Here is a 25275-nt window from a genome sequence, read left to right on the forward strand (position 1 = left end):
TTATCACTCACAGATTACATCTTTTAAAAACTTGATACATATATTTTAGACTTAATATATTACAAAATATATCCTTTTTCTTGGGCTTCCCTGATGGCTCAGCTGGTAAAGAATCTGCCTGCAATGCGAGAGACCTGGCTTCAATCGCTGGGTTGGGGAGATCCCCTCGAGAAGGGAACGGCTACCCACTCCAGTATTCTGCCCTGGAGAATTCCATGGGGTCTCAAAGAGTCGGACATTTCATACAAATGCCAACAAACATCTAGAAAAAACTTCCAGCCTTATGACTTGTTTAGTCGCTTTCCTACCTCCACAGGGCCCTCAACCAATCCTGTCATTGTCTAATTCCAATTTAGCATATCAGACAGCAGCAGGATTAGAGTCCAGTTAACATTTTCAAAAGGGCAAGGATCACTCAGTCCTTGTCAAAATACCCACACACCCACATTTCCTGCCAGAGAACTGCCCACAACCTACATGCCAGGGAGAGAAAACACTTCCAAGCCCTTCCTATGACAGTGACTCCTCCATCATGGACGTGTTTGTTAGCAGTTATTTGAGCAGAGCTCAGTCTTCCAGAGGAATAGTCATTTTCTTCTTGGGCTAATTTATAGTCATCTAAATATGATTATGTAGAGGAGCAAAACTTGCCACCCCAAAATGTCTCTGGCATGTGAATTATTTCAAGCTGAAAACAATCAAGGCCTAAAGACTCAGGAAGAGATTTTGACCTATCCCCTAACTGCCTAAAAATTTTTTTAGGTAGAGTCTGTGCCCACAATAGAGCTACCATCGAAGATATCTGCAAAGATTATAGGCTGAGTGTGGTTGGAAAAACTCAGCAAGACCTGGAGATCAGAATTCACTCTGTGGCCCATGGCACTGCACGGCCCAGCAAACATTTGTTTACCAAACAAACGTTTGCTTTTCCATCTCCTTGTGAATTTCTTTCTCCCCTTTGAAGTCCCCAACCACTATCTGGAACATCCTCTTTCGTCTTTAATTGAAGATGGTTTTTAAGGTAAGAGTTTAAACAGCAGGGAATGGAAAAATTTCTGGGCTCCTTGTAAGACTGACATTTGTTGATGGGGTTCTAGTGGTGACTGAAGGAAAAGGTATAAGAGTTGATGGAATTGAGGTGAAAGTTGAAAACTGGTGTATTTGAACTGTATTTACATGAGATGGCTGCATCTCCTTTACCTGATTGTATTGTGAGGATGGCCATCACTGTCTCAGTGGGGAATACTTCCCCAGCCGGGTATTGTAAGACCAGGCCTGTGAACCCACCTATGCGGAAGAGAGCAAATTAGCCAAGATGGCCTGTTCGGGCTCTCTCACCCCAGGGCCTCTCGCTCTTGCCCCACGTTTTGTAAGGATGATGTAACCGCTGAAATCACTTATAGAACTGTGCATGTGCCTCACAAGGACTCGCTCGGTCACAAGCTGCTTTGTGTGGCAGGCCTGTACGAGCTCCACCGAGAAAGCGGCAGCATTGCTGCTGCAACAGCTATGTCCGTTGGGTCAGCCATGAGAGGAGAGATAAGCATGTCTGCTGCTACGGCTGCTGCGTCAGCCCGGAGAGAATCCTGTTCCGGCCGCTGTGCCAGCCAGGAGAGAGGCTGTGTTGTGCCAGGTTATGCCGTGGCTGCTGCTACGGCTACTGCATCAGCCAGAAGAGATAAGCGTGTCTGCAGTCCCTGTAGCTCCTCCTTAGTGCAAACCTTGCCTACTCTAAGTTCAGGGAACAGTGAGGACAGAGATATAGCGAGACAACTGGTGTCATGAACAGGCTGAGCAATACAGTACCCTTCAGGCAATATTAATTGAATATGCTAATGGAAGCCAGTAGGCCTGCCTGAACCCACAGTGGAGGTAAAAACCCCCGGCTGATGTTCAAAGGCCAATAGGAGCAATGCTGCTGCTGCTGCTGCTAAGTCGTTTCAGTCGTGTCCGACTCTGTGCGACCCCACAGACGGCAGCCCACCAGGCTCCCCCATCCCTGGGATTCTCCAGGCAAGAACACTGGAGTGGGTTGCCATTTCCTTCTTCAATGCATGAAAGTGAAAAGTGAAAGGGAAATTGTTCAGTCTGGTTTGACTCTTCGCGACCCCATGGACTGCAGCCTACCAGGCTCCTCCGTCCATGGGATTTTCCAGACATGAGTATTGGGGTGGGATGCCATTGCCTTCTCCGAATAGGAGCAATAGTAGAGGCCTTTTTCCCCAAAGGTGAGTAGGTCTGGGGTTGACGTGTGTCCTCAGTAAGACTGTCTTCGTTGCATGCCTTCTGAAAATTTTTTGAGGGCATGATACACTGAACCCTGAACTTCTAGAACATGGAAATATTTCAGTTTCCATTTAAAAGTGAAGTCTAGTTGGATGAGCAGATCAGCTTTTGGGTACAATTTTGGCAGCAGTCTAGTTCCAGCTGTCCTTGTCTAGCAAATCTCTCCAAAATCAGAAATGAAAATACAGTCCACAGTGGGCTAAGACTGAGACAGGATGACTCAGATAGGTAGAACCTGAAACTAAAGAGGGGGTAAAAAGAGAGAGAGAGCCCTTTTTAAAGCACGAACTGCTGGAAATGTGCCCTCACCCAGCATCTAATTCACAGGTTCCTTAAGGATTTGTCAGAGACAAACACAAATCTTAAAATCTTTCTCACAAATAGTAAAAAGCCTTAGCCAGCTGAGCTGATAAACTTGTTATTTATAAAAACTAGTAAGTTTTAAATTATTATACCTGATTCATGATTTAAGTTTTACAGTAAAAGTGATGAGGTCTATGGTTATATAGGTATGTACACAAATACATCTTTCCATCTCTGGAAAATATTACCAAAATTAATTTATAAGAGCTCTATTTCATGAGCTTATCAGTATGCACTTATGAGCTAAATATTTCTAAATGTAATTGAAACTAATCCACATGTTTTTCAGGTTCATGTGATCTAGGATTGATCTTTAGCAATTTTAAAGTTATTGGTTTAATTAATACAGGCATGTCGTTAGGTCTATTGACAACATGTACACCCGTGGCGGATTCATGTCAATGTATGGCAAAACCAATACAGTATTGTAAAGTAAAATAAAAATAAATAAATAAATAAATTTGAAAAATAAAATAAAATAAATCTAATGTACCTAGGTTTAGTCAAATAAGGGCTTCCCTGATGGCTCAGGCTGTGAAGAATCTGCCTGCAGTGCAGGAGATCTGGGTTCATCCACTGGGTTGGGAAGATCTTCTGGAGAAGGGAATGGCAACTCACCCCAGTATTGTTGCCTGGAGAATTCCATGGACAGAAGAGCCTGGTGGGCTACAGTCCATGGGGTCACAGAGTCAGACACGACTGAGCAACTAACATACTTTGTCAAATAAGATCATTTTAATTCTTACAAAATTTGTCAGCAAGAAAAATAGCTTTGGTTGATGGATTTTGTTTAATTTCTCACAAAGTTTTCATGGGTAATCTAAACATAATTGTTAGGAACAAGTTAGATATAAATAAGCTCAAACTTCTTTTGTATTTAAAAAAATTTTAATTGTAGGATGATTACTTTACAATATTGTGTTGGTTTCTGCCAAACATCCACATGAATCAACCACAGATATACATATCTCTCTCTTGGACCACCCTCCCACCTCACACCCCATCCCACCCCTCTAGGTTGTCACAGAGCACTGGATTTGAGCTCTCTGCATCATATAGCAAATTCCCACTGGCTATCTCTTTTACAAATAACAATACATATGTTTCAATGCTACTCTCTCAAGTTGCCCTACCTTCTCCTTCCCTCGCTGTGTCCACACGTCTGGTCTCTATGCCTGCATCTCCTTCAGTTCAGTTCAGTGCAGTTCAGTTCAGTCGCTCAGTCATGTCCGACTCTTTGCGACCCCATGAATCACAGCATGCCAGGCCTCCCTGTCCATCACCAACTCCTGGAGTTTACCCAAACTCATGTCCCTCAAGTCAGTGATGCCATCCAGCCATCTCATCCTCTGTTGTCCCCTTCTCCTCCTGCCTGCAGTCTCTCCCAGCATCAGGGTCTTTTCCAGTGAGTCAACTCTTTGCATGAGGTGGCCAAAGTACTGGAGTTTCAGCCTCAGCATCAGTCCTTCCAATGAACACTCAGGACTGATCTCCTTTAGAATGGACTGGTTGGATCTCCTTACAGCCCAGGGGACTCTCAAGAGTCTTCTCCAACACCACAGTTCAAAAGCATCAATTCTTCAGTGCTCAGCTTTCTTCACAGTCCAACTCTCACATCCATACATGACCACTGGAAAAACCATAGCCTTGACTAGATGGACCTTTGTTGGCAAACTAATATCTCTGCTTTTGAATATGCTATCTAGGTTGGTCATAACTTTCCTTCCAAGGAGTAAGTGTCTTTTAACTTCATGGCTGCAATCACCATCTGCAGTGATTTTGGAGCCCCCAAAAATAAAGTCTGATACTGTTGACACTGTTTCCACTCTTTCCCCATCTATTTCCCATGAAGTGATGGGACCAGATGCCATGATCTAACTTTTCTGAATGTTGAGCTTTAGGCCAACTTTTTCATTCTCCTCTTTCACTTTCATCAAGAGGCTTTTTAGTTCCTCTTCACTTTCTGCCCACTACTCTACAAACAGGTTCATCAGTACCATCTTTCTGGATTGCATGTGTACCTGCTTAGTTGCTTCAGTCATGTCCGACTCTTTGTGAACCCATGAACCATAGCCTGCCAGGCTCCTCTGTCCATGGAATTTTCCCAGTAAGAATACTGGAGTGTGTTGCCATGCCCTCTTCCAAGGGATCTTCCCAACCCAGGGATCAAACCTGTGTCTCCTGCATTGCAGGAGGATTCTTTACTGCTGAGCAACTGGGGAGCCCTCTCTAGATTCCATATATATGTGTTAATATACTATATCTGTTTTTCTCTTTCTGACTTACTTCACTCTGTATAATAGGTTGTAAGTTCTTCCACCTCAACAGAACTGATTCATATAACATGTGTTCCTTTTTACAGCTGAGTAATTTCCATCATATATATGTACCACAGTTTCTTTATCCATTCATCTGTTGATGGACATCTAGGTTGCTTCTATGTTCTAGCTATTATGAATAGTGCAGGCTAAGACTTTTTAGGAATAATTATGTTTTATGATATGCCTACTTATTTTTAAATTTCTTCAAATTCAAATTTGGTAACTTAAAACATTATTTCTCTGTTTAGAGAATGAAGTATTCTCAAAATACAGATCTGTTTTAATAACAGATTATAAAGTTTCTCTACCTTTTGAGTAATCTGTTCTAACTTTCTGTATTTACCTCTGAAGTCTTTTATTGTCAATTAGGCTAAGTAAGTATTCTTTCACAGTTAGGTATAATCCTATTTGACCAAAAGTTTTTAAATCTTTTGATATCTTTGACAAACTTCCCAAATAAAATTCTAAATGAAGTCCTTTTGTTCTCTAGTTGACTTTCGGATATTTCCAAGGGTCTCTGAAATGTCTCAAAGAGAGATCTTAAATAATCAGGTTTATTTGGTATATTAAATTACATAGGAAGCATTGTCAAATGAGTGATTAAAAACCTTAGGTTATAATGTTTTGCTGCTGCTGCTAAGCTGCTTCAGTCGTGTCCGACTCTGTACAACCCCATAGAGGGCAGCCCACCAGGCTCTCCCATCCCTGGGATTCTCCAGGCAAGAATAATGTGTAGGTAAATGTTATTAATATAAATAACATTTATATTCTGGAACTTATAGGAAATGTCCTATAAGTTCTAGAAATTATAGGAAATTACCAAAATTTGGATATGTTCTGGTATAAGGTTATCAGTCATAATTCTAGTTATTATCTTAAAGTGTTGTGTGTCACAGAGATAACCAAATTTGTCATTGCCTTGTAATCAGAACTTTAACCATGCCATTTTAATCTTTTGTCATTTATAGACAGTTACTGCTTTACTCTGATGCCTTTTAAAAAAATGCTTCATCTTCGAGAAGAGTTATAGAAAGAACTTTTTGACAAATAGAGGTCTCTGACAACTTTCAAATTGTACCAATGAGTAAAGAGTTTGCATCACAGAGGAAAAAAAAATGTTTCTGTTTCTTTTTTCTTATTTTTAATTGGAGGATAATTGCTTTATAATATTGCCTTGGCTTCTGCCATACAACAAGAATCAGTCATAAGTATACCTATGTTCCCTCCCTCTTGAACCTCCCCTCCACTCTCCATCCCATCCCATCTCTCTAGGCTGTCACAGAGTACCTTGTTGAGCTCCTTGTGTTATGCAGCAACTTCCCATTAACTACCTATTTTTCATTTCTTTACTTTTGTGTCTATATGAGATGATGCATGTTCACTAAACTTATTTTGATAATCATTTCACGATATAGGTAAGTCAAATTATGGCACCTTAAACTTATACATTGTTGTATGTCAAGTAGATCTCAAATCTGAAAGAAAAAAATGAAAGTAGAAAAGTTCAATCTAGAGACTCCTTATGAAAAGTTCCAACAAAGCATATTTTTTTTAAAGGCTAAGGCTCAGTTGTTATTCTTGCTGGACTTATGTAAATAATCGAGCCAAGTTTAATGAAACTATTTATTTTGCAAATAAATTAGTCTCAACTTGACTATCTTCAATAGAAATAAGAGCGATTTTAAAAGAACAAAGGTATTTCCATAGAAACTAGAATACTAGTTGTAGATTAGATTATAGTTCTCTTTATTGCCTTTGAAGTTTTGCTTTTCCATTTGTAAAATAGGCTGGATCCTGAATTTTTCTAGTTTCCTCAAACAGTTGTCTACAACTCTTCAAGATAACATTTCCAATTTTTCTCCCACTCTTGACTTGGAATCACGAAGGACTAAAGCTGTCCTTTTTCTGAAACCCTAAAGACTGAAACTGAACAACATGCTTTAAACTTAAGAAACATCACAACAGCTGATGTTTAGACAGTCCTTGTGCCTGCTGACTCGCTAGGGGTAAAGAACCGTTTGCTGGTGCAGGAGACATAGGAGACGTGACTTCAATCCCTAGGTTGGGAAGACTCCTCCGGAGGAGGGCCTGGCAACCCTCTCCAGTATTTTTGCCTAAAGAATTCCATGGACAGAGAAGCCTGGGGGGCTACAGTTCACAGGGTCACTAAGAGTGTAAGCAACTCAAAAAGTTTACCTGAAAACCTGATGACACCATCAGAAACCTTTCAAAGTACAAAGGATATTTCGACCTTAACATCTAGAAATCTTCTCTGCTGGTAGCTCTCAGGACTCAGACACTGGGTTTATGATTTGCTCTAACCATTTACCTTTGTTTTCCTTTTGTCTCCTTAGTAATGCCTCTCATTAAATACCTGATTACTTGCACCTTATGGGCCTAACTTTGATGTCCCAAACCACTATCCCAACAACCTCTTTGTCTTTAGCTGAAGATGCTATGTAAGGTCAAAGTTCCAGTCGGTTTGGTGAATTACTCAGCTTTTCTGGGTCACTCCCATGTGTACATGTTATTAAACTTTAGATTTTCTCCTGTTAATCTGTCCCTTGTCAATTTAATTCTTAGACCAGCCAGAAGAATCTAGAATAGTAGAGGGACATTTCTTCCTCCCTGGCACTTACATCCATGTTTTCCTTCTCAGATTATATCTGGATAATAGAACAGCACTGGTTATGACTTGATACTTTCTCCCCTCCTTTCCAAGCCATGCTCTTGCTCGTCAGAGTCCCATCTGAGAAAATTTATCTTTTTGGGAAACAGCCCAGCTACTTTACATGTTCCATCAGTTGTGATCACAATTCATAACTTTGTCATATTTCTGATGGCATATGATAAAACATCAGAGCTTGAACAGAGTTAGAGATTGAGGTTTCTAAAGGAAAAATGGAAAGGTCCAAAGAGGAAGCTACGTTGTGCAAGGCTATATATGGTGGGGTAGGGTCATGGGATGAATAAAACCCATCATTTTTAAACTTTTATTCCAAAGCTCTTTACCACACAGCTTTATTAAATTAAAATATATTATTTATTTTTCATAAATAACCTTTACAGAAGATTATTTTTTAAGGATTCCATTAATAGAAGATTCCATCCATGAAAAAGAGATTTTCAAAGGAAGGAAGGAAGCAAGAAGAAATTTGAAGATTTTTAATGTTAATTAAAAGTGAGACAAATGTTCCATAAAGTTTGAAAAGCATTGTTTCAGTAAGAGAACTCTCATTATGTATTAAAAGTCTTCTTGGCAGGCACCCTCAGTTCCCTCAGAAATGTTTGCAAATTGTGTTTACATATTTTAATGAATTTTGTTGTGGTATTTCCATTCAGCTATTTCTTTCTTTCTTTCTTTCTTTTTTTTTTACTTAACAATACTGTATTGGTTTTGCCATACATTGACAATTATCTGCCACGGGTGTACATAAGTTCCCAATCCTGCTATTTCTGAGTAAAGCTGACAAGGTTGAGAGGTAGCTGGGATGACAGATCTCATCAATATCCAGAGATACTTTAACTATAAAAGACTGACTGCTCAGTATTTTGTTGAAACAAGGCTACAAAACAAATCAATGACACATGATAGGGCTATTTTACATTTCCTGGAAAGATACAGCTTGCTTCAAACATTCTGGAAGTGGGGGGATAGAGGGTGGAGAGTACAATGGTCTCTTTGTAACCTGCCCTCAGAGGCTTTTATCTGCTACATAGAATTTCAATCATCCCCTAGGTATTAAAAAACTTTTTTTGATGTTGGAACTAACTATGGAACTGATATTATTTAAGGTGATGGTTCTCTACCTTTAAGGTGATGTCACCTTCAGTTCAGTTCAGTTCAGTTCAGTCGCTCAGTCGTGTCAGACTCTTTGCAACCCCATGAATCGCAGCACGCCAGGCCTCCCTGTCCATCACCATCTCCGGGAGTTCACTCAGACTCAGGTCCATCGAGTCCGTGATGCCATCCAGCCATCTCATCCTCTGTCGTCCCCTTCTCCTCCTGCCCCCAATCCCTCCCAGCATCAGTCTTTTCCAATGAGTCAACTCTTCGCATGAGGTGGCCAAAGTACTGGAGCTTCAGCTTTAACATCATTCCTTCCAAAGAAATCCCAGGGCTGATCTCCTTCAGAATGGACTGGTTGGATCTCCTTGCACTCCAAGGGACTCTCAAGAGTCTTCTCCAACACCACAGTTCAAAAGCATCAGTTCTTCGGTGCTCAGCCTTCTTCACAGTCCACCTCTCACATTCATACATGACCACAGGAAAAACCATAGCCTTGACTAGACGGACCTTAGTCGGCAAAGTAATGTCTCTGCTTTTGAATATGCTATATAGGATGGTCATAACTTTTCTTCCAAGGAGTAGGCGTCTTTTAATTTCATGGCTGCAGTCACCATCTGCAGTGATTTTGGAGCCCCCCAAAATAAAGTCTGACACTGTTTCCACTGTTTCCCCATCTATTTCCCATGAAGTGATGGGACCAGATGCCATGATCTTCGTTTTCTGAAGTTTGAGCTTTAAGCCAACTTTTTCACTCTCCTCTTTCACTTTCATCAAGAGGCTTTTTAGCTCCTCTTCACTTTCTGCCATAAGGGTGGTGTCATCTGCATATCTGAGGTTATTGATATGTCTCCCGGCAATCTTGATTCCAGCTTGTGCTTCTTCCAGTCCAGCGTTTCTCATGATGTACTCTGCATATGAGTTAAATAAGCCGGGTGACAATATACAGCCTTGACGTACTCCTTTTCCTATTTGGAACCAGTCTGTTGTTCCATGTCCAGTTCCAACTGTTGCTTCCTGACCTGCATACAGATTTCTCAAGAGGCAGGTCAGGTGGTCTGGTATTCCCATCTCTTTCATAATTTTCCACAGTTTATTGTGATCCACACAGTCGAAGGCTTTGGCATAGTCAATAAAGCAGAAATAGATGTTTTTCTGGAACTCTCTTGCTTTTTCCATGATCCAGCGGATGTTGGCAATTTGATCTCTGGTTCCTCTGTCACCTTACCCCACCATATATGGCTTTGTACAATGCTCCAATTAAAATAATAATTAAAAAGTCTAGAATAATTTTAAAAGATGATGCTTCCTTATTTAAAAAATTAATATTCTAAAATCAAATCTGCTGTACCAACCTCTCTAGGCTTCCTTACAGACTAGTTGATTAGAATAACCTTCTGTACATGTGCATTATATAAAAATGTCAGTTGTTATCAAGACCTAGAAGCCAGGCCTTTAGAGTCATAATATTTAGCAACTCGGAAAATACCATAATCACTAAGGAATTTGGTTTTTCCGTTCTGTCCTGCCAGTAGATTTCAATAGACTTGACTAATAAGATGGCTTTATTTGAAAGAATGTGGTTACAGAGATTTGCGTTGTACTCTGCTGTTATTCTTTTCACATTATTTTGAACACATTCTGACAACCGCTTGATACTCTGGGGACTCTTCCAGGCTTTTTATAGAGATGTGTCAAATGAACAAATCCAGGCTACAGCCACAGCTAGGATCATCTTCCAGGCCTCTGCCCCTGTGGTCCCATAGCAGGTGGTAAGCTTGACCATCTGCAAGGTGAAATTTACCACGCTGGGAGTCCCAGGAGAACGGGGCTGATCTTAGGGCTGCCTCCAAGATGTGTGCTGGGATTCTTGCTTTGCCTAGAATTCACTAAACCTAGAAGTGTAGCTGTCACCTCCAGAAGCAAGCAGTTACCTTTCATCTCCTGCTCCTTTCGTCCAGGGCAGTCAGTTCAGTTCAGTTCAGTTCAGTTCAGTTCAGTTGCTCAGTCGTGTCCGACTCTTTGTGACCCCATGAATCGCAGCACGCCAGGCCTCCCTGTCCATCACCATCTCCCGGAGTTCACTCAGACTCACGTCCATCGAGTCCGTGATGCCATCCAGCCATCGCACCCTCTGTCGTCCCCTTCTCCTCCTGCCCCAATCCCTCCCAGCATCAGGGTCTTTTCCAATGAGTCAACTCTTCACATGAGGTGGCCATAGTATTGACTGGAGTTTCAGCTTTAGCATCAGGCCTTCCAATGAACACCAAAGTGATAGAGGAGACTGAAAAAGTTGACTTACAGCTCAACATTCTGAAAACGAAGATCATGGCATCTGGTACCATCACTTCATGGGATATAGATGGGGAAACAGTGTCAGACTTTATTTTGGGGGGCTCCAAAGTTACTGCAGATGGTGATTGCAGCCATGAAATTAAAAGATGATTACCCCTTGGAAGGAAAGTTATGATCAAACTAAATAGCATACTAAAAAAGCAGACACATTACTTTGCCAACAAATGTCTGTCTATTCAAGGCTATGGTTTTTCCAGTGGTCATGTATGGTCATAGCCTTGACTAGATGGACCTTTGTTGGCAAAGTAATGTCTCTGCTTTTGAATATGCTACCTAGGTTGGTCATAACTTTCCTTCCAAGGACTAAGCATCTTTTAATTTCATGGCTGCAATCAGCATCTGCAGTGATTTTGGAGCCCCTCCCCTGCCAAATAAAGTCTGACACTGTTTCCACTGTTTCCCCATCTATTTGCCATGAAGTGATGGGACCAGATGCCATGATCTAGATTTTCTGAATGTTTAGCTTTAAGCCAACTTTTTCACTCTCCTCTTTCACTTTCATCAAGAGGCTTTTTAGTTCCTCTTCACTTTCTGCCATAAGGGTAGTGTCATCTGCATATCTGAGGTTATTGATATTTCTCCCGGCAATCTTGATTCCAGCTTGTGCTTCTTCCAGCCCAGCATTTCTCATGATGTACTCTGCATAGAAGTTAAATAAGCAGGGTGACAGTATACAACCTTGACGTACTCCTTTCCCGATTTGGAACCAGTCTGTTGTTCCATGTCCAGTTCTAACTGCTGCTTCCTGACCTGCATATAGATTTCTCAAGAGGCAGGTCAGGTGGTCTGGTATCCCCATCTCTTTCAGAATTTTCCACAGTTGATTGTGGTCCACAGAGTCAGTCAGGGTATCTTAAAGTGTGCCCTGTGAACCACTTGTACAAGGACTCTTAGTCCTCACCATGGACCTGCTGAATCAGAATACTTAGAGCATGTCTGGGAGAAAGATTGTTTCCTCTGCCCATCTAGGTTCTTCTGACTGATCTAAGAATTCAATTGATCTGAGACAGATTAACAGAAGAAAATCTAACAAACATTTAATAAAATGTACACAATGGGAGAGAATTGTGAAAATCGAGTAACTCACTAAAATGGCTGAATTGCTCGCCTTAAATGTCATCTTCTGCTAAAGAAAAAAGAGTTTGCTGAGGCAGTGGTTTGGGACATCAGGCAATTCACATGGAGATGAAAAGGCAAAGGAAAACAAGTGCTTGCAGAGACAATGGGACACAGAGTGGGCTGTGATCTCCAGGTTATGTTCCCCTCCGGCCCACCACATCCAGTCCATATTCTAGCAAATATCTCTGGAAATAGCTCTCTTCATGTAACAGGACTTCTAAATTTCTTTAGACATTTAGAGGGAAGGGTAAAGTATCTTCCTGTATCTTTGGGGCCTTGATTGTTTTCAGTATGGAATAATCCACATACCAAAGAGACAATTTAAGGGGATAAATTTTGCTCTCCTATAAGTACAACCGAGGAATCTGTTTTTAGTTTCCTGGAGAGAAATCTCATGCATCCTGAAATTTAAGAGCTATAGTTTTTCAGGTTCTTAAATCTGACTTCTAGGATGTATATGAACTAGATCTGATAATATATCAGTGTAAAGTTTCATTAAGCTGGGAGATTCGTTGGTGTGATGTATTCCATTCCTCATTATGAAAAAATAGTAAGAGGTACCTCCCCACATAGGTAATTATGAGGACATCAAGGCACGTAAGACCCACATTCATTTACTTTCTTGATCTCACTTGGTTTTAGGTACAGTGCATTTGTTGCTCAAATGCAGATTTCTTAAAATAGAGCCATTTATTTAACAAATTGCAAATTTACTTAGCACCTGCCATGAACCAGGCCTTGTGCTTGTCATCAACAATATAAAAATAAATAAGTTAGGATCCTTCCTGACAATGAGTTCAGAGTCCAATCTTTTCTTCCTGACTTTCTCTAGCAATTACTACAGAACAACCACTTCATTTCCCACAAAGAAATTCTAGAAATTCCCTAGTCCACTGGTTTTTCACTGTGTTCCTTAGAGACCTGAAGTCCCTCAGTTGTTCCCCAGAGGATATGTGTGGATGGCATGTCAAGTAGGCTCCATATAACTATCTCCCATTCGACCATAACAGCTCCAGTTTTCTCTACATTTTTTGTATTACATGTCCACAGGAAATTTCAGTTAAGACAAGAAAGAAAATTTGTAAAATATCACCCTAGAATACATACGTTGTCGAGGATTTCTCTCCAACAAAGAGTTTCTAACATTATTTTCTACCCTTCTTGTCTTTTTTGATGTTTCTGGAACACATCTTCCTGTGTTACATGTCATAAACTCTTTCCCCACCAGCTAAGGCTTGATCAAAAGTGTTTGCCCTCAAGGGAACTGGACGTAGTTAGAAATACTAACTTTCAGTAGAACTACGGCTTTGGTATTTCACTTGGAAGAGGAAGTTTTTGGAACCCTGTCAAGTAAACACAAGGAAATTTGGAATCACAAAGCTTAACTTCCATTTTCTAAGTTTTCTCTCTCATTCCAACCTACTCTAATCTTGATCTAGGCTAATCTCTTGGCTAAACCCCACCCCCAAGCTATGGATCAGCAAGGACTTTCACCGAATCAAAAGATATTTCCACTTTGCAGAAAATTTTCCATTCACATCAATGATCCTACTAAGTTTGTTCAATTGTTCCCAAGAAGCCAGATGTTGAAAGTAAACAAGAAGAACTTCGTTTTCAGCCATCAGTAATGCATGTATTTCCACCAACATACACATATAGACACAAATGACTTCTGTCCGTTGGAGACCTTATTTGAAGACAAGGTAATACAGGGAACCACTTGAGGGGTGTAAGCACAGATTTCTTAGAGAATAAAGTTGTTTTTAAGTCCTTGAGAAGAGCAGAGCATCCTATTCAGTAGGCTGGGCTGTCCACACTCCACCTCCCTCTGACTCTGTAGGACATCAGGGACAATGCTTCACTTTCGGGTATGAGTACTGCTGGCCTTGGGGCAGTTCTTGCTGAAGCAATTCTTAATAGACAACAATTACAATTCTGCCCTTTACTGTTTATGTTGGCACTTGTAGATGAGATAAAGGAATATGTAAAGGGCTATTTCTGGATGAGAAAATTTATAAAAACAAGGATTTATTCTACAAGAATACTCACTCAACTCTAGTTTAAAATCACTATAACTTGTTAGTGAGTTAATCACTTACTTTAATGTTCTCCACATTGTTGCAGTGAATTGAGAAAAGCAAAGACTGTAGGTCTCTGTGACCTTTGAATGGGTTCCGTGATTGCTATAGCCATCCTTAGAAGGAAAGCTCAAAAGGAGCCAGAGCCTTAACTGATTTGTGAACTTGGACCTTTTGTTTGACATCTCCAGCCTCTTATTCCTGTTTCCTCTTTTATGAGACAAAAAGTTATCTCTCCTGCTTTACAAGGTTATAATACAGATCACAGTTTCTGACTGTGAAAGCTCTCTATTAAACCCTATATAGATGTAAGGGAGGCTTCCCCTGAGGCTCAGAGGTAGAGAATTTAGGAGACACAGTTACACAAGTTTGATCCCTGGGTTAGGAAGATCCCCTGGAGAAGGAAATGGCAACCCACTCCAGTATTCTCTCTGGAAAAATCCCAAGGACAGAGAATTCTGGCAGGCTATAGTCCATAGTATTGGACTTTGCTTCTATCACCAGTCACATCCACAACTGGATATTGTTTTTGCTTTGGTTCCATCCCTTCATTCTTTCTGGAGTTATTTCTCCACTGATCTCCCATAGCATATTGGGCACTTACCGACCTGGGGAGTTCCTCTTTCAGTATCCTATCATTTTGCCTTTTCATACTGTTCATGGGTTTCTCAAGACAGAAATACTGAAGTGGTTTACCATTCCCTTCGCCAGTGGACCACATTCTGTCAGACCTCTCCACCATGACCCGTCTATCTTGGGTGGCCCCACACAACATGGCTTAGTTTCATTGAGTTAGACAAGGCTAGGGTCCGTGTTATCATATTGGCTAGTTTTCTGTGATTATGGTTTCAGTGTGTCTGCCCTCTGATGCCCTCTTGCAACACCTACCATCTTACTTGGGTTTCTAGTGGAGGTGATGGAATTCCAGTAGAGCTATTTCAAATTCTGAAAGATGATGCTGTGAAAGTGCTGCACTCAATATGCCAGCAAATTTGGAAACCTCAGCAGTGGCCACAGGACTGGAAAAGGTCAGTTTTCATTCCAATCCCAAAGAAAGGCAATGCCAAAGAATGCTCAAACTACCACACAATTGCACTCATCTCATACGCTAGTAAAGTAACGCTCAAAATTCTCCAAGCCAGGCTTCAGCAATATGTGAACCGTGAACTTCCAGATGTTCAAGCTGGTTTTAGAAAAGGCAGAGGAACCAGAGATCAAATTGCCAACATCTGCTGGATCATCAAAGAAGCAAGAGAGTTCCAGAAAAACATCTCTTTCTGCTTTATTGACTATGCCAAAGCCTTTGACTGTGTGGATCACAATAAACTGTGGAAAATCCTGAAAGAGATGGGAATACCAGACCACCTCACCTGTCTCTTGAGAAACCTATTTGCAGACCAGGAAGCAACAGTTAGAACTGGACATGGAACAACAGACTGGTTCCAAATAGGAAAAGGAGTACGTTAAGGCTGTATATTGTCATCCTGCTTATAAACGCTGGGCTGGAGGAAGCACAAGCTGGAATCAAGATTGCCGGGAGAAATATCAATAACCTCAGATATGCAGATGACACCACCCTTATGGCAGAAAGTGAAAAGGAACTAAAAAGCCTCTTGATGAAAGTGAAAGAGGAGAATGAAAAAGTTGGCTTAAAACTCAACATTCAGAAAACGAAGATCATGGCATCTGGTCCCATCACTTCATGGGAAATAGATGGGGAAATAGTGGAAACACTGTCAGACTTTATTTTTTTGGGCTCCAAAATCACTGCAGATGGTGACTGCAGCCATGAAATTAAAAGACGCTTACTCCTTGGAAGGAAAGTTATGACCAACCTAGGTAGCATATTCAAAAGCAGAGACATTAGTTTGCCAACAAAGGTCCGTCTAGTCAAGGCTATGGTTTTTCCAGTGGTCATGTATGGATGTGAGAGTTGGACTATAAAGAAAGCTGAGCACCGAAGAATTGATGCTTTTGACTATGGTGTTGGAGAAGACTCTTGAGAGTCCCTTGGACTGCAAGGAGATCCAACCAGTCCATTCTAAAGGAGATCAGTCCTGGGCGTTCATTGGAAGGACTGATGCTGAAGCTGAAACGCCAATACTTTGGCCATTTCATGCAGAGTTGACTCATTGGAAAAGACTCTGATGCTGGGAGGGATTGGGGCAGGAGGAGACGGGGTCTACAGGGGATGAGATGGCTGGATGGCATCACTGACTTGATGGACATGAGTTTGGGTAAACTCTGGGAGTTGGTGATGGACAAGGAGGCCTGGCGTGCTGCGGTTTATGGGGTCGCAAAAAGTCAGACCCGACTGAGCGACTGAACTGACTGCCTGATAGTCCATAGTGTCACAGAGAGTTGAAAATGACTGAACATGAAAGCAGAAGCAAAGTGTAACAAAAGTATTCTAATATTTTGTAACTGTTACTGAGGTAATTAAATGAAATAACTCACTGGGCCAGCCCAGGTTGCAGACCCTTCTCAGATCCACTGAAAGATAGTGTTTCCACTGACTCTAGCTGTCCGGAGTGTAAACATCATTGTTAAAGCTTTGCTTGAAGGGAAATATCTCTAGGGACCATAGTATTTAAGAAGTTAGCCTAGAGAAGAAGAAAACATGCTCTAGTGAAAGCTATTCTTCCTTTAACTTATCCCTAAAATCAGACGTTCGCTGATTCATGGATAGAGGCGTATCTCATAGCCAAAAGAACAGAGCAATTTTCTGGAAAATGAGACATGAAGGGGTTTATTTCATGAAAGTCTGCCTCTCAGACTTTTAGTGGCTTCAGCACCCACAAATACATGAAATAAATCTAAGGTGAACTCACAGAAAATAGCTCACTTATGCTTATATTTTAGCATCACACTGACAAATGTAGCCAGGCAGTTTCTTTCACAGCAATTTTTTGCAAGGTGGCAGGCATGTAGGGGCATGTGGAAAGTGAATACTCAAAGGATATAATCCAGGCATATCCATCACCATCGTATTGAGAAATCACACCACGTGGTAAGAGGTAATATGATCAAGTACCTTCAGGTCATTTGCTCAGAATCAAAAAAGCATGGAAAGCACCTCAAAGAATGATTTGGAGGAGGAATGCATGGGTGGTCTTAAGCAAAATCTTCTGTCTATACTGAATAAAACCTATGAGCTGCTCCAGGGATTCCTCATACATGTCTGCAAAGTGTGCATTGCATATCCTGGACAGGAAGGCACCATTCACACTGATATCTATGAAAAAGTCACTCTCTGAACTTGTTCAGTACACAACCTGCATGATAGTACATAGATAACCTAGGAGAGCCTGTCTCTCGTTTGAGGAAGAGAGGAGAGGAGAAATGTGGGGAAGAAAGAGGTTTACAGACTGAATGTGTGCCCAATTTCCACATACACTCTGGGCCCAATCATGGGCAAGTAATGTAACCTCTCTGAGTCTTGATTTCCTCCTCTGAAAAATCTGATAACAAAAAAATTCTACAAAGTTGTTTGATTAATGAGATAAGATCATGTAGATTAAAGTGCCTGATCCATACAAGAGACTCAGTTACTAACAACTACTAGTACTGACTCAGACTGTCAAGCAGATACTGGAGGAAATAGGCCTCCTTTGCTTATCAGTTCAGTTCAGTCACTCAGTCATGTCCGACTCTTTGCAACCTCATGAATCACAGCACGCCAGGCCTCCCTGTCCATCACCAACTCCCAGAGTTCACTCAGACTCATGTCCGTCGAGTCCGTGATGCCATCCAGCCATCTCATCCTCTGTCATCCCCTTCTCCTCCTGCCCCCAGTCCCTCCCAGCATCAGAGTCTTCTCCAATGAGTCAACTCCTCGCATGAGGTGGCCAAAGTATTGGAGTTTCAGCTTTAGCATCATTCCTTCCAAAGAAATCCCAGGGCTGATCTCAGAATGGACTGGTTGAATCTCCTTGCAGTCCAAGGGACTCTCAAGAATCTTCTCCAACACCACAGTTCAAAAGCATCAGTTCTTCAGCGCTCAGCCTTCTTCACAGTCCAACTCTCACATCCATACATGACCACTGGAAAAACCATAGTCTTGACTAGACAGACCTTAGTCGGCAAAGTAATGTCTCTGCTTTTGAATATACTATCTAGGTTGGTCATAACTTTCCTTGCAAGGAGTAAGCATCTTTTAATTTCATAGCTGCAATCACCATCTGCAGTGATTTTGGATCCCCCAAAAATAAAGTCTGATACTGTTTCCACTGTTTCCCCATCTATTTCCCATGAAGTGATGGGACTGGATTTCATTCCAATTCCAAAGAAAGGCAATGCCAAAGAATGCTCAAACTACCGCACAATTGCACTCATCTCACATGCTAGTAAAGTAATGCTCAAAATTCTCCAAGCCAGCCTTCAGCAATACATGAACCGTGAACTTCCTGATGTTCAAGCTGGTTTTAGAAAAGGCAGAGGAACCAGAGATCAAATTGCCACCATCCGCTGGATCATGGAAAAAGCAAGAGAGTTCCAGAAAAACATCTCTTTCTGCTTTATTGACTATGCCAAAGCCTTTGACGGTGTGGATCACAATAAACTGCAGAAAATTCTGAAAGAAATGGGAATACCAGACCACCTCACCTGCCTCCTGAGAAATCTGTATGCAGGTCAGGAAGCAACAGTTAGAACTGGACATGGAACAACAGACTGGTTCCAAATAGGAAAAGGAGCACGTCAAGGCTGTATATTGTCACCCTGCTTATTTAACTTCTATGCAGAGTACATCATGAGAAACGCTGGGCTGCAAGAAACACAAGCTGCAATCAAGATTGCCGGGAGAAATATCAATCACCTCAGGTATGCAGATGACACCACCCTTATGGCAGAAAGTGAAGAGGAACTCAAAAGCCTCTTGATGAAAGTGAAAGAGGAGAGTGAAAAAGTTGGCTTAAAGCTCAACATTCAGAAAATGAAGATCATGGCATCCGGTCCCTTTGCTTATAGAGAGAGATAATTATAATAATAATGACCCACAGTTAAGTAGTGTTTTATGTATTACTATTAAGATACTATGTACTATGAGTAGACCCATTTTAGAGATTAGTTAAGTCATTTTCCCAAAGACACAGAGTTAGTAAGTGGGAAAGCCAAAACTCAAATCCATTCTTTTCTTTAAAAGTCTGATTTCCCTATCTTATAGTGATTAAAGCATAAAAAGAGGGTTGTAGGGGGCCACTTGCAGGAAGCTGTGTTGGGAAAGTGAGGTTGGCTACTGAGTTCCATTGTCAACAGGGTTCATGGACTTGCCCAAGTCTATTTAAGGTGCCTCCATCTTTTTTCATTGGCTGTTTTCAGACTGCTTTTGTACAATCCAGGAACAAAGAGAGAGATCAGCTTTCTGGCCACAGAGACAAACAAGGAGACAGGAATAGAAACACGTGGGATTTGAAAGTTGGCTCCAACATAAATTACTTCTGTTTTGTTAGGAAATGTTTCTCATCTGATAACAGGTGTGCGTGATATGCCAAGATTTGAGCCAGATCAACAACTACAACAAAAGGCCAAAATATTGAGGGAGGCTACCGTAAGATCATATTCCTTACCCTGACCTTGCCCAAAGTTTAAATCCCTACTCCACACCTAAAACAACAGAAAAGTTAAAACTGACGACTCTGGGATCTAACTGGCTGGGGTTTTATCCCACTATGTAAAATTTTGTGCAAAGTTCACCACTTTGTGTGTCAGTATTCTTCTTCTCCTCTCTAAAACTCAGATACTGATTCTTGGATGGACTTTTACCAACAAAGGAGGACTTCCCTGGTGGTCCAGTAGTTGGGACTTCATCTGCCAGTGCGGGAGACACAGGTTCAGTGCCTGGTCTAAGAGGATTCTGCGTGTTGCTGTCACTCACTCCACACATGGCAACAGAGAAGCCTCCACAATGAGAAGCCTGCGCACCACAGCCAGAGAGTAACCCCCAGTCACAACTAAAGGAAGGCCACATGTACCGAGGAAGACCCAGCACAGCCAAAAATAATAAATAGATATTAAAAACCAATGGAGTTGGAGAAACCTGGTTAGAGAATGCTTGTCACTGTCGACTACAAATTGGCACTTACCAAGAGCATTGCCAATGGCTGACCAACACAGGCATTTTCCATCTGCCTCTATGGAGATTGAACCCTATGCTGCTATAGCTGTTGACTTTCAACAGCCCTTGAGAGAGTTCAGGGTGGAGTGAGGCACTCTGTACTCCAGGGAAACTGGTGGCACAGGTCTTTAGATAGTTGGATGTTTTTAGGAACAGATTTTATTTTCTCAATCCTTGCATCTCCTCATATCTAGAGAAGCACTAAATCCCCTCTTGGTGACATCAGAGCCTCATGACTAACAAACCTTATATATTGACCTTTCTCCACTGCTACTTTGGAGCAGTCTCTCAGAGCTATCTGAGATGCTGCCTCCTGGGTTGCAGTCCTCATCTTGCCCCAAATAAAACTTAACTCACAACTCTCAAGTTGTACATCTTTTTTAGTCGACATCACATAGTTGGTACTCAATAAACTGCTGCCGCTGCTAAGTCACTTCAGTCGTCTCCGACTCTGTGCTGCCCCATAGATGGCAGCCCACCAGGCTCCCCCGTCCCTGGGATTCTCCAAGCAAGAACACTGGAGTGGGTTGCCATTTGTAAACTAGGAATGCATAATAACTGTAAAAGTTTCTGCTCCTTATACGACAGAGTTCAGAGTACATGAAGCAAAAACTGATAGAACTAAAATGAGAAATAGACACATTCACAATTATAAGCAGAAACTTCAAAAACTCACTTTCAAAAATTGATAGAACAAGAAGAAAGAAAATAAATATATAGGGGATTTGAATAACACTTCAATCAACTTGATGCAATTGACTATTCCAGAACACTCACCACACTAGAATAAATACTCTTTTCAAGTACTGTTATAGACTGAATGAATCCCCACCTCCTATATTCATAAGTTGAAATTCTAACCCTCGATGCAATGGTATTTGGAGTTGAGCTTTTGGGAGGTAATTAGGTGTTAATGAGGTCATGAGGGTTGGCCTCTCATGATGGGTCTAGTGTCCTTACAAGAAGAGGAATAGAGTCCAGAGCACGCTCTGCATCACCTGAGGCCATAGCGAGAAGGTGACCATCTCCAAGTGAGGAAGAGGATCCTTGCCAGGAACTGATCTGCCAATGATCTTGGACCTCTCAGCCTCCAAAACTGTGAGAAATAAATAGCTGTTATTCCAGCCACCCAGTCTATGGTACTGTGCTACAGTAAGCCAAACTAATGTGAGTACACATGAAACATTTGCTGATAGACCACATTCTAAGCCACAAAACAAGCCTCCATGAATTTAAAACCACTCAAAACATACAAAGTGGATGTCATTAGTGAAAATAGAAGGTAAAGAACTCCAAAATTTCCCCCTCTTTAAAGATATTGGAAAAACTCTCAGCAACAACATTTTTGGGACCCTGGAAACAAACAAAAGCTTAGGAGGCAGGAAAGTGCTTAATCAAGAAAAAAAAAAAAAAAGGCTGAATCTTAACTTACCTTGGTCCAATCTCCCACTCCTGAGCTCAGCATCATTCATTAGTAATTCAGTTCAGTTCAGTTCAGTTGCTCAGGCATGTCCGACTCTTTGCGACCCCATGAACTGCAGCACTCCAGGCCTCCCTGTCCATTACCAACTCCCAGAGTTCACTCAGAATCACATCCATCGGATCAGTGATGCCATCCAGACATCTCATCCTCTGTTGTCCCCTTCTTCTCCTATCCCCAATCCCTCCCAGCATCAGAGTCTTCTCCAATGAGTCAACTCCTCACATGAGGTGGCCAAAGTACTGGAGTTTCAGCCTCAGCATCAGTCCTTCCAATGAACACCCAGGACTGATCTTTAGAATGGACTGGTTGGATCTCCTTGCAGTCCAAGGGACTCTCAAGACTCTTCTCCAACACCACAGTTTAAAAGTATTGATTCTTCAGTGCTCAGCTTTCTTCACAGTCCAACTCTCACATCCATACATGACTACTGGAAAAACCATAGCCTTGACTAGATAGACCTTTGTTGGCAAAGTAATGTCTCCACTTTTCAATATGCTATCTAGGTTGGTCATAACTTTCTTTCTAAGGAGTGTCTTTTAATTTCATGTCTGCAATCACCATCTGCAGTGATTTTGGAGCCCCCCTCCAAAATAAAGTCTGACACTGTTTCCACTGTTTCATTAGTAATTAGGGAATGTAAATCAAAACCAGAATATCACTTCACACCCACCAGAATAGCTATATGTTGTGTAAACCCTGATGGTGGGGTTTTTTGTTTTTGGTTTGTTTTTTTTTTTTTTTTTGTCTTTCTGTGATCTAAGCACCTGGCTTAAGTTTCGATTGCCAGAGGCACCCATTCAAAGATGGCTATCTAGAATAAGCACATTGCCAGTTCCACAAGCTAGATAAAAAGCCAGGCTGTCTTCCTCTACTGAGGCTTCTTGGATTTAGAGCTCCTGGCTCATTTAAGGGCTTCCCTGATAGCTCAGTTGGTAAAGAATCCGCCTGCAATCCAGGAGACCCCGGTTCGATTCCTGGCTTGGGAAGATCCTCTGGAGAAGGGCAAGTCTACCCACTCCAGTATTCTGGCTTGGAGAATTCCATGGACTGCTTTTAAGTAACTGACCATTTGGACCACTTGCCCCTACACTGCCCTATCTTATGTTGTAAATTCAACAATAAAGAGTGAACCCACAAAAACCTAGGCTCCAACTCTTGACCACAAAAAAAGTCAAACTCTAGGTGCGCCAGCTGCAACGGACCGTGCAGAAGCGTGGCCGAAAGGAGCTACCCCACGTCCAAGGTCAGGGGCGGCGGCCAAGAGGAGCTACCACACGCCCGAGGAGCAGCGGCTGCAGGAGTGCAGGAGGGTGAAGAGGAGCTACTCCACGTCCAAGGTCAGGAGGGGCGGCTGTGAGGAGATACCCCACATCCAAAGTAAGGAGCAGCCGCTGAGCTTTGCTGGAGCAGCCGTGAAGTAATACCCCACACCCAAGGTAAGAGTAACTCAAGTAAGATGGTAGGTGTTGCAAGAGGGCATCAGATGGCAGACACACTGAAAACATAATCACAGAAAAGCAGCCAATCTGATCACACGGACCACAGCCTTGTCTAACTCAATGAAACTAAGCCAAGTCATGTGGGGCCACCCAAGATGGGAGGGTCATGGTGGAGAGGTCTGACCAAATGTGGTCCACTGGAGAAGGGAATGGCAAACCACTTCAGTATTCTTGCCTTCAGAACCCCATGAACAGTATGAAAAGGCAAAATGATAGGATACTGAAAGGGGAACTCCCCGGGTAGGTAGGTGCCCAATATGCTATGGGAGATCAGTGGAGAAACAACTCCAGATAGAATAAAGGGATGGAGCCAAAGCAAAAACAATACCCAGTTGTGGATGTGACTGGTGATAGAAGCAAGGTCAAATGCTGTAAAGAGCAATATTGCATAGGAACCAGGAATATCAGGTCCATGAATCAAGGCAAATTGGAAGTGGTCAAACAGGAGATGGCAATAGTGAACATCAACATTCTAGGAATCAGCAAACTAAAATGGACTGGAATGGGTGAATTTAACTCATATGACCATTATATCTACTACTGTGGGCAGGAATCCCTCAGAAGAAATGGAGTAGCCATCATGGTCAACAAAAGAGTCTGAAATGCAGTACTTGAATGCAATCTCAAAAATGACAGAATGATCTCTGTTCATTTCCAAGGCAACCTATTCAATATCACAGTAATCCAAGTCTATGCCCCAACCAGTAATGCTGAAGAAGCTGAAGTTGAACGGTTCTATGAAGACCTACAAGACCTTTTAGAACTAACACCCAAAAAAGATGTCCTTTTCATTATAGGGGACTGGAATGCAAAAGTAGGAAGTCAAGAAACATCTCGAGTAACAGGCAAATTGGCCTCGGAATACAGAATGAAGCAGGGCAAAGACTAATAGGGCTTTGCCAAGAAAATGCACTGGTCATAGCAAACACCCTCTTCCAAAAACACAAGACTCTACACATGGACATCACCAGATGGTCAACACCGAAATCAGATTGATTATATTATTTGTAGCCAAAGATGGAGAAGCTCTATACAGTCAACAAAAACAAGACGAGGAGCTGACTGTGGCTCAGATGATGAACTCCTTATTACCAAATTCAGACTGGAATTGAAGAAAGTAGGAAAATCCACTAGACCATTCAGGTATGACCTAAATCAAGTCCCTTATGATTATACAGTGGAAGTGAGAAATAGATTTAAGGGCCTAGATCTGATAGATAGAGTGCCTGATGAACTATGGATGGAAGTTCGTGACATTGTACAGGAGACAGGGATCAAGACCATCCCCATGGAAAAGAAATGCAAAAAAGCAAAACGGCTGTCTGAGGAGGCCTTACAAATAGCCATGAAAAGAAGAGAAGCGAAAAGCAAAGGAGAAAAGGAAACACATAAGCATCTGAATACAGAGTTCCAAAGAATAGCAAGGAGAGAGAAGAAAGCCTTCCTCAGTGATTAATACAAAGAAACAGAGGAAAACAACAGAACGAGAGGACTAGAAATCTTTTCAAGAAAATTAGAGATACCAAGGGAACATTTCATGCAAAGATGGGCTCGATAAAGGACAGAAATGGCATGGACATAACAGAAGCAGAGATATTAAGAAGAGGTGGCAAGAATACACAGAACTGTACAAAAAAGAATTTCATAACCCAGATAATCACAATGGTGTGATCACTCACCTAGAGCCAGACATCCCGGAATGTGAAGTCAAGTGGGCCTTAGAAAGCATCACTATGAACAAAGCTAGTGGAGGTGGTGGAATTCCAGTGGAGCTGTTTCAAATCCTGAAAGATGATGCTGTGAAAGTGTTGCACACAATATGCCAGCAAATTTGGAAAACTCAGTAGTGGCCACAGGACTGGAAAGGGT

The sequence above is a fragment of the Oryx dammah genome, unplaced genomic scaffold (genome assembly GCF_014754425.2).
Source record: "Oryx dammah isolate SB20612 unplaced genomic scaffold, SCBI_Odam_1.1 HiC_scaffold_14, whole genome shotgun sequence".
Taxonomy (NCBI): domain Eukaryota; kingdom Metazoa; phylum Chordata; class Mammalia; order Artiodactyla; family Bovidae; genus Oryx; species Oryx dammah.